Below are 10746 nucleotides of genomic sequence, written 5' to 3' on the forward strand. Positions count from 1 at the left end.
GAGATGTGATATGTTAAAGGGAATGATTTGTGGTAATGTGTGGGAGGTGGTTCAATTTTGGAGGATAGGTTAGAGCTTTTAAGTGATGATCATGGTGCCATGCACATGGTAAACATTGCTATGTTAGAGCTCATTTCTTGGGAATTGAAACTGCCACCAGCTGACGCTTCATTTGTGCCACTCCCAACAACATTTTCTTTAATCTTCACATTGCCACCAACCTTTTCTTCATTCTTCACATCCCCACAACATTTATTTTCAATCACAACCGTGCTTGCAAAACCCCCTTCTCTGATCCCATACTCAGCAAACCAGCTGAAGTAATTGCACCCACCACACTCTTCACCTCCACTCTGATGCAAATATATCATTAACGTTTGTCTTTATCAAAAAACACAAAAACATTAAACAAAAACAATACACAAATTACAAATTAACATTACCTTGAAGTTTGGACAACCCCAAAATATTTTTCCTTTGTTCTTGGCTATTTTTGTAGTTCTTAACACAGCCTTATCACCACAATAGCAAATGGGTGTCACATTGATGCCTACACCCACCACCATTGCAAAAATTGACGCTACACTTGTGCTTTCCTCCAACATTTGAACTTGAACATGACCCACAATTGGTTGGATTCATGAGGGAAGATAGCAGAAGATGAAAAGAAATTTAGGGATTCCAAATCCAACATTGTTATTGGCTTAAATAAAAATATTTTTGCACGTCATTCCATGTGTAATTGACACGTTTCAATAACAAAAATTCACCTCAGCAACCACAAACGGCGTTTAGCCAAACTTAACAGGAAGGACAAACTTGAGATATTTTAACAAAAAAGGGATCAAATTGAGACTTTTAAAAATTCGATACCAAATTGAGATTTTGATTCCAAAATAGGAACCAAGGGCATTAAACCTTTTTATATCTTTTAGATAGATAGATGTATATTTTTATTATATTTTCAATAAATGGCATGCATAGTTTTTATCTTTTTAATGATAAAACACTCATTTTTTTATCTAATTTTATATTTTCAATAAATGCCCTTTATAAATATTTTAATCCTATATTCTAAAAATTTAATTGTTATATTTTCATTTATAATCGTGTATGAGGATTCTACAAGGTTATTGAAGTTAAGAAAACATAACTTCTCCGCAACGACAAAGTCTCTGAACCTCTTGACAAAAATATTATTAATCTTCGAGGAACTAATCTCAATCTCAAGTGAGATTGGAATTTTGAAAATCTCTTCATTAATCCCGATGCGTACGCTTAAACAAACAACAACTTATTTATAAATTATAATTAAGAAGTCCAATTCAAAACTTAAAAATAATAATATGAAATAAATGTTATATAATGTTGCCATTTATTAGCCCCAGAATTCAATTTTATTCAAACCTAACTTTGAGCCTTAATTATATTTTAAAGGCTAGAAAATACTCAAGTTTCTGGATGAATGAAATGTATATAAATTTGTAATTTCATATATACACCAAAAATATATTTCAATAAAAAAAATAAGAAAACGACATTTTTATTAATTGCGCCTTTCCTCTTATTTTTTAAAATACTATTGATTATATACTATTTTGTGTTGAGCATTTATTAAAAACAAGTTTTTTTTATAGTAACATTCTTACTCAGAGAATAATTAAGCCGTGAAAAAAATAGAAGCAAAAATTACTTCTGAATGATAAAATAACATAGAAATAAGATTAATGTTTGTTAATAAAAAAAAAATTGGAATAAAAATTAGAAAAATTAATATTCACATGACACGACTCATTTCATTGTTTTAGTTTGTGTAGCTGAACTAATAACCTAAATATCTCAAATAAGACAAGTAAAAAAATTCGGTTTAAAATCCTCTCTGTATTTTATTGATGGATTTAGCGAATGACTTTTTTTTAAGACAACTTATAATTAACATAATATATGAATGCGTTTTACAATTTCTTTTCCTAGACCAAATTCCTAATGATGTGATCATTTCTAATCAGAAATGAAACAAGCCGAACTCACAAATGGCATCTTGTTCGTAAATTTGATTGTTAATTTTAATGAATAAATTACGAAAAACCTGTTTTCTCAACTTGTTTTACCAATTATATTGAAATGAAATAAAAGTATTTAAATGTTTATAAGTGTATTAGTAATGTACTGTATGACTTATCAACATCCCCAGCCAGACCTTTGGTCAGGCGGTCATAGTTAATTGAAAATTACATTGAGACCCTTTTCAATGTAAATGTCGACGAACAAAGACCATAATTTGTCATTCTAGTCCAACTATGAGGGGAACAACGACATGGCCGATCGGTCAACCAGATGCACCAAAAGATAAAACCTAAAGATTAAAATAAAACAAGTCAGTAATCAAGTTTAAAAAGCAATTGGGCCATGAGTAAGAGAACCATAATCACATACCCATATAAAAAAACTATAAATAAGAGCTCAAGGTAAGTTGGTAGGGACTTTTACTTCGCATTTATTACAACGTTAATTGCCTTCACCTAAACGAACTTGAAGTGACTTAAGCATCTTATCCACAAGTAGTTGATCGTCTAGACAACCAAACGAAAGATAGAAAAGAGATCGAACGGACGAAGTTACGAAGAAGAGAGAACCAAGATCAATTTGAGTATTTTAGATAGGTGCTAAGTCCCTATACCCGAAAGAAGTAACATTTATAAGTTCAAACAAGCTCTTCCTAAATGTTGATCTATTTTATATTTTTTTTAGGTGTGTAATATTTTGATACAACAGTCACTGAGGAAGAGAATGGGCCAATTGAAGCTAATAATCCAAGTGTCAGCACTAGGCCCAAAAGACGTATTATGAGACCATCAAATTGGGAGGATTACGTGCATTGAGAGAGTTAAATTGTTATTTTGTCTTTTATGAAATATGAATCTTTTCTGTTACATGGTTACCGTGATATGCGGAAACCATTATGCATGAGATAAAAGCAATGTAATGAACCTTTGAATGGGAAGAATATTTTTACACTGAAATTCTCTTTTCTCTCTAGAGGCCTGGTACCTCGAATACTAGATTTCTTTCCCTTTTGCTATCATTTGGTGCTTTCAATGACGACACCTCAGCCTTCTGCCATCGACCTATTGATTGAGCAGGTCTCACGTTTGACAAAGCGCATTGACGACCTTTCTTCAGAGGTTGCGTCTCTCCAAAACAAACCAACCCCCCACGCATCGTTTTCGAAGCAAACCCCTAAAGTTCGGTTGGACTGCCCTCGTTTTGATGGTTCCAATGCCTTCAATTGGATTTTTTCAGTCACTCGTTTCTTCGACTATCATCAAATTCCAGACCTCGAGCGTCTCCAGATCATTTCCTTTTACATGGATGGTCCCGCCCTTAGTTGGTTTCAGTGGTTGGAGCGGAATCACCTCCTTCGTTCTTGGCCAGATTTCTTACAGTCTCTTGAAACGCGCTTTGCCCCATCGCGCTTTCACAATGTTAAAGGGCGTCTTTGTAAGCTTACTCAAACTGGGTCAGTTTTGCAGTATCTAAACGACTTTGAAGGACTGGCAAACATGATCATGGATGTTCCCCCTTCGTTTCTTCTTGAGTGCTTCATTTCTGGACTTCGTCTGGACAATCAACGTGAGGTTCTCGCCTTCCAACCGGTGTCTTTTTCGGAAGCGGCGGAGTTGGCCAAACTTCAGGAGGATAAATTCAATTCCATGGTACCTCCTCCTCGGAATCCCACTGTATCGGTGTCTCGTCCCCTATCGATGTCTCGTTCCTTACTGCCGTCTCAACAACCACCTTTGCTTTCCCAACCGGTTACGCTAGCTATCCCATTTAAACGTTTGTCCGCTACGGAAATGCAAAATCGACGTGATCGTGGTTTATGTTACAACTGTGATGAAAAATACAGTCTTGGTCACCGTTGCAAATCTCGTTTTTCCTTCTAGTGCACGACGATGAAGAGAAGATACCTTTTGATTCCCCTGTAACCGAAAATACTGCTTCACCTCTACCTGACTCCGCTCAGTTAAGTCTAAATGCATTGTCGTATCATTTTAACTCGAAAATGTTTCGTGTTATTGGACAAATCTTAAAGCATTGTGTTCGCGTTTTGATTGATAGCGGAAGTTCACATAATTTCCTTCAATCTAAGCGCGCCCATGCATTGGGTCTTCCTTGCAGTACCACCACCCCACTGTTAGTATTGGTTGATAATGGCCATGCTCTAACTTGCTCTTAGGTGTGCACTCAAGTTCCGCTCGTAATCCAGGATCACGCCTTTTTGGTTGATTTTCATTTAATTGATCCTTGTGGACCTGAAGTCGTGCTTGGGGTACAATGGCTTCGCAGTTTGGGTCCTGTTTTAACGGACTATGAGAAGCTTACGATGTAGTTTATGTGGTCCGGCCAAATGGTCAAATTGATAGGTGATATTAATACAACATCTTTACCCATTTCGGTTCATCATTTACGTCGATTGTCCAAATGGGGGCAGATTGTCGAATGTTTTCATCTCATTATGCTACCAATCGTGCCTTCCTCGGTTGAGCTGTTTTGTGTGATACCCACTGATAATATGGAATTATCTGACTTACTGCAACGTTTCCAGTTCTTATTTGAGGAGCCTTCAACCTTACCTCTGGAGCGTCCTATTGATCATGCTATTACTTTGTTGCCTAATTCTGCTCCTATTAAAGTTCGTCCATATCGTTATCTTTATTCGCAAAAACAAGAAATTCGCATGCTTGCTTCAGGGGAGATTCAACCTTGCTATCATATTTATTAGATAAAATTGTAAAATTGTCTAATAAAGAGTTGACAAAGTTGTTATGAATTATTTGAATATGTTGCTTGAGATTTTTTTTTTGTTTATTTGTGAAAAAGACTTGTGTAATGAAAAGTCCAAATCAATATTCTGAATACTTAGTTCAAAAGAAAACACTTATGACATTTGTTTTACATGGTGAACACTTAGAATGTTGTCTTAATGTGAAAATAAATTATTAGAAACATAAAAGAGTTGTTATATATTTATATTTTGGATGTCGAAATTCAGTTATATAATTTTTTTAATCAGATTTTGACGTGCAGTATCTTTATTTTTAAGAATTGAGATTATGAGTGGATAAAAAGTTAAAAAATTATTTTTGATATTTTTGGAAAATTTGAGAGTGCCAAAGTTGTTGGAGGTACAAAAAGAATCAGCCCTGTGATTTTAACTTCCGGCCCATGGTCATCTCTGACGTAATCAAAGATAGGCCCAGCCTACAAAGCCTCGCTTCGGTTTAGCCCCTTTTATTTATTCAAGAACTTTTATAATCTGCAAATTTTTTTCTAAAGTTCTCCTTGTCACAAATAGACGGCGATCGACGGTAGAAAAAAGGAATCGAGCGTACCTCCGACAAGATTAGTGTTCATTTCAACTACTTGAAAATTTGAGGATCTATTATACGATATATGCCTTCTATATATGATTGCGGACTCGCTTTCGTGGCATCTTTCAATGAGGATTAAAATTAATGTCTACAGTTTTTTGTCTTTAGTTCTTTTCTTTTGTAAGTTATGGCGAGATGGAATCAATGGTGATAGAAATTTCATGTAGTTAAGACTATCATGGATCGAGACACTGACAATTGAGACAAATTTTTGATGCCTTTTATTATTCTCCCTTTATAGTCTAAGGTGATAGTGGAGAGATGGCCGGAAATTCTTCTCCAGAATTTCCATCGATTCTTAATCTCCTTATAATTGAAAGTGACACCAGTGTTCTTCAAGTAATCAAGAAACCATGTAGCCCGCATTCTATTCATAATCATGCAGCCCGTATTTGTGTTCTTTTCTTATGCTTTTGACTTCTGTGTAGTTACAACATGCTCTAATTCTTCAACTGTTGTCAATCTTGTGCTGAAAAGAGAATTAAAATTTCATTTGATCTTCATTGAACGACTAATGCCAGTGATGGATGGCTATCAATTCCTGCAATTTCTCAATGAAAAAAAAATTGATATTCCTCTCATCTATAAGTGATTAGTCTTTTCCATTTTTACTCAAGTTTTCAACTTTTGACTATTTAACCATTTTGACTATTTAACAATATATGCAGTTATGTCTGATGTTCCAACTATATCATGAACCAGGTACAAGTATACTAAGGAACCTCTTAGCACACAGTAAGAAACCACCAACAACCTTCAAAGCTACTTACTCTGTAGTACACAGTAGACAGTCACCAACAACCTTCAAGGCCACATACTCTGTACTAAGGAACCCTTAGTACACAGTAGACATCCACCAACAACCTTCAAGGTCGCATACTCTATACTAAAAAACCCTTAGTACACAGTAAGCAGTCACCAACAACCTTTAAGATTGCTTACTCTGTAGTACATAGTAAACAATCACCAACAACCTTCAAGGCTGCTTACTCTGTAGTACACGGTAAACAACTACCAACAACCTTCAAAGTCGCTTACTCAGTACTAAGGAACCCCTTAGTACACAGTAAGCAACAACCAACAACCTTCAAGGCTAGGGATGGCAAAAATACTCGCGCCCGCAAATATTCGTGGATAAAATCAACGACAGGTAGTTAGTACATGCGGGTAGTGGGTAAATTTAATACCTGCTTATAAACAGATTAGGTACTGGTATCATACTATTTGTACTCGCGGGTACTCGTTATCCGTAAAACATTAAAATTAAAATTTAATTTATATTTTATTAACTTAAATTTAATTAACATTAAGATTAAAATTATATTTTATTAGGTTATATTTAAATAAAATTAAAATTGAATTGAATTTAATTATACTTTATTTTATTTTTATAATTTTATATTAAAAATTTATAATATGTATTTTTTAAATATTTGCGGGTATGTAGGTAAAAGAGCGAGTAGAGGGCGAATTTTTTTTTGTGAGTTGGGTTGTGGGGAGGTACTATCCGTACCTGACCCGTTGCCATCCCTATTCAAGGCTGCTTACTATGTAGTACACGGTAAACAACTACCAACAACCTTCAAGGTCGCTTACTCTGTAGTACATAGTAAGTAGCCACCAACAACCTTCAAGGTCGATTACTCCACACTAAGGAACCCCTTAGTACACAATAAGCAACCATCAACAACTTTCAAGGCTGTTTACTCTGTAGTACACAGTAAGCAGTCACCAGTAACCTTCAAGGTCACTTACTCTGTACTAAGGAACCCCTTAGTACACAGTAAGCAGCCATTAACACTTATGTTGTTTACCCTACATTGAGGAATACACCAGTACGCAGTAGGTGGCCCTAAGCGTCCAACTGACATGCAATAAGGAAACTTCCATAAATAATACACTATGAAGTTGTACGAGTAAGAGGTAATCATCCCTATCCACTTAGCTAACTACGCGACCCAAAAGTATCTAGCACTCAAATCCCACATGTTCGTTTACTAGATACTGTATGTTTAGAATCCTCCACGAAATATGCGGTATCCAACCATATTTACTCATAAGCTGCCTATCGGTAACTATTAAAGGTTCTTCTTGTAATTTCACCCATTGCCACTAGATCCAAAAATAGTTAAAGGAGGTATTTTGGGCCCAAAAGTGCACTCCAGGTAGGACCCAGAGGTAAAAAAGATATAAATAGCACACTGTTCTATGCATTGATTACGCATTGATAGGGACAATTAGGAATACAGAACAATCAAGATTAATTCTTGATTACTTTTATTGAACAACACTGCTTGTGCCAAAAGAGAAGAAGCCAGAACTAAAGATTACAACTGAGGAAGCTTTGAGAGATCCTCACTCTCCTACCAATCCTTTCAGGAAAAAACAAAAAATTGTCTTTTTCCTATAACCTCTGATTATTTATAATAATCAGTTATATGACAGTTTTAAAAAAACGAAAACAGAATTACTCTACAGAGGTTATAACTGTCATAGTCAGTTATTCCTCTTTTCCCTCCTTTTATAAACTATTCCAAACCTATCATTACTCCGCCCCTGCAGATTCACCTTGTCCTCAAGGTGAAAGTCTGGAAACTCTTGCTGGATGGTTGTGGCAGACTCCCAGCTGTTTTCCAAATCTGGAAGATGCCTCCACTTTAGAAGAACCTCCAAATCTCCTTTAGCATCCTAGCGAGTATCCAACACTTTCTCAGGTGTCACCTCCAATATATAATCTTCAGAAAGCATGGGGGGTAAAAGTTGTGATGTGGGGATAGCAGTGGCAGCAGACTTTAGTAAGGATACATGAAAAACTGGGTGAATACGACTGTGGGCTGGAAGGAGTAGTTTGTATGCCACTGGACCAATACTTTCCAAAATCTGATATGGCCCGTAGAAACGAGGACTCAGTTTTTCATTAGGTCGTCTGGCCAAAGATTTAAACCTATAAGGTTGTATTTTAAGGAACACCCAATCACCAATTTGATATGTAACATCTGTTCTATGCTTGTTGGCTTGAAGTCGATTCTGCTCTTGAGCTCAACAGAGATTGGACATTAATGCTTTCAAAATCGCATCACGTTCATCTTGGAACTGGTTGACACTCTCTATTTTAGAAGGAATGGTTGTCCCTTCAAAAGCAAGGGTGGGTCGCGACCATATAAAGCTTTAAATGGTGTCATTTTTGAGGAAGCATGGTATTAGTGTTAAACCAGAATTCGGCCCAAGGTAACCCGCTAGGCCATAACTTAGGTTGAGATCCTGTCATACACCTTAGATAAGTTTTCAAACAACGATTAACCACCTCCGTTTGACCATCCGTTTGGGGATGGTATGTTGTACTGTATTTGAGCTTTGTACCTGCTGTTTTGAACAATTCCTTCCAAAATTGACTTAAAAACAGTTTGTCCCTATCTGAAATAATTGTTGAAGGAAACCCATGTAACCGAACCACTTCTTTAACAAAAATGGCAGCCACATCTGCAGCAGTATAAGGATGTGCTAAAGCAAAAAAATGGGCATACTTAGTGAGGCGATCGACCACTACAAGAATAGTGTCCATCCCCTATGCTTTAGGTAGACCCCCAATAAAATCCATGGAGATATCACTCCAAACTTGAGTTGGAATTGGCAAAGGTTGTAGTAAACCAGCAGGAGCTAGAGTCTCAGTTTTATTCCTCTGGCAAGTGTCACATTACATCACAAAATTCTTAATATCTCCTCTCATGCCCTCCCAATATAGAACACCTGCAATTTGTTTAAGAGTGCAAAAGTACCCACTATGACCACCTAATGGAGATTCATGAAGCTCTTTAATGATAGTAGGGATTCGACTATAATGTTTAGGCAAAACAAGTTTGCCTTGATAGTACAATTTCCCCTTTTTTAGTTGAAACTGTGCATGAGCAGTAGGATCCACTAACAAATTCTGCATAATGCTGCTCATTTTCACATCCTTTTGGATTTTTGTATCCCAATCGTCCCACTCTTGAGGTTGTAGGACATAAATGTTAAAGAAGACTTGTCGGGATAATGCATCAGCAACCATATTTTCCTTCCCAAGTCGATACTTGATGTCAAAATCCAACCCAATGAGCTTCGAAGCCCATTTAAATTGTTCCTCTGTCAACAATTTCTGATCATTCAAAAACTTTAAGCTTTTTTGATCAGTGACAATGGTAAAGTGAGTACCCATCAAGTAATGTTTCCATTTTTGCACAGCTTGGACGATAGCCATGAGTTCTCGTTCATAAACTGATTTTCTTTGACCCCTTTCTGTCAAGGCTTGGCTCCAAAAGGCCAAGGGTCTGCCCTCTTGTAATAACACAGCTCCTAACCCTTTACTGGAAGCATCAGTCTCAACCACAAAAGATTTGGAAAAATCGGGCACCCCTAGTATGGATAATTGGGAGACAGCAGTCTTCAATGCTTCGAAGGCGTGTTGTGCTTCATTAGACCAAACAAAACCTTCCTTTTTAAGCAATTGTGTTAGAGGTTGCGCAATTTTACCATAATCTCGAACAAACCTTCTATAGTAGCCCGTGAGACCAAGAAAACCTCTTAAAGCAGTGACGTCCTTCGGTCTAGGCCATTTAGACATAGCTTCTACCTTCTTAGGGTCAGCAGATACCCCATTTCTCGAGATCACATGGCCCAAGTATTCAATGCTGTCTTGGCCAAAGCTGCATTTCTTTTTATTAACTTTTAAGTGATGATCACATAGTAGTTGAAGAACTTGTGATAAATGTTGGAGGTGCAGATCCATAGAAGTGCTGTAAACCAAGATATCATCAAAAAACACCAACACAAATTTTCGCAAAAAAGGCTTGAGAACTTCATTCATTAGAGATTGGAATGTTGCTGGCGCATTTGTCAAACCAAAAGGCATGACTAGAAATTAATAGTGGCCCTCATGGGTTCGAAAAGCTGTCTTCTCAATATCACTTTCTTTCATACGAATCTGGTGGTAACCAGACTTGAGATCTAGCTTAGAAAAGATAGTTGCACCAGCCAGTTCATCCAATAATTCATCTATGACTGGAATAGGAAATTTATTTGGAATGGTTACCTTGTTAAGAGCCCTGTAATCTACACAAAACCTCCATCCACCATCTTTCTTTTTCACCAAGATAATAGGGCTGGAATAAGGACTAATACTAGGCCGAATAATACCAACATTCAGCATATCACCAATCAATCTTTCAATCTCATTCTTTTGTGAGTGCGAATACTTATATGGTCTTAAGTTTGGAATGGATGCTCCCTCCTTGAGATGAATAGCATGATCTTGTTTTCGGGTAGGAGGTAATTC

Source organism: Vigna unguiculata, chromosome 3 (genome assembly GCF_037176805.1).
Source record: "Vigna unguiculata cultivar grain cowpea cultivar isolate G323 ecotype 2 chromosome 3, ASM3717680v1, whole genome shotgun sequence".
Lineage (NCBI taxonomy): Eukaryota > Viridiplantae > Streptophyta > Magnoliopsida > Fabales > Fabaceae > Vigna > Vigna unguiculata.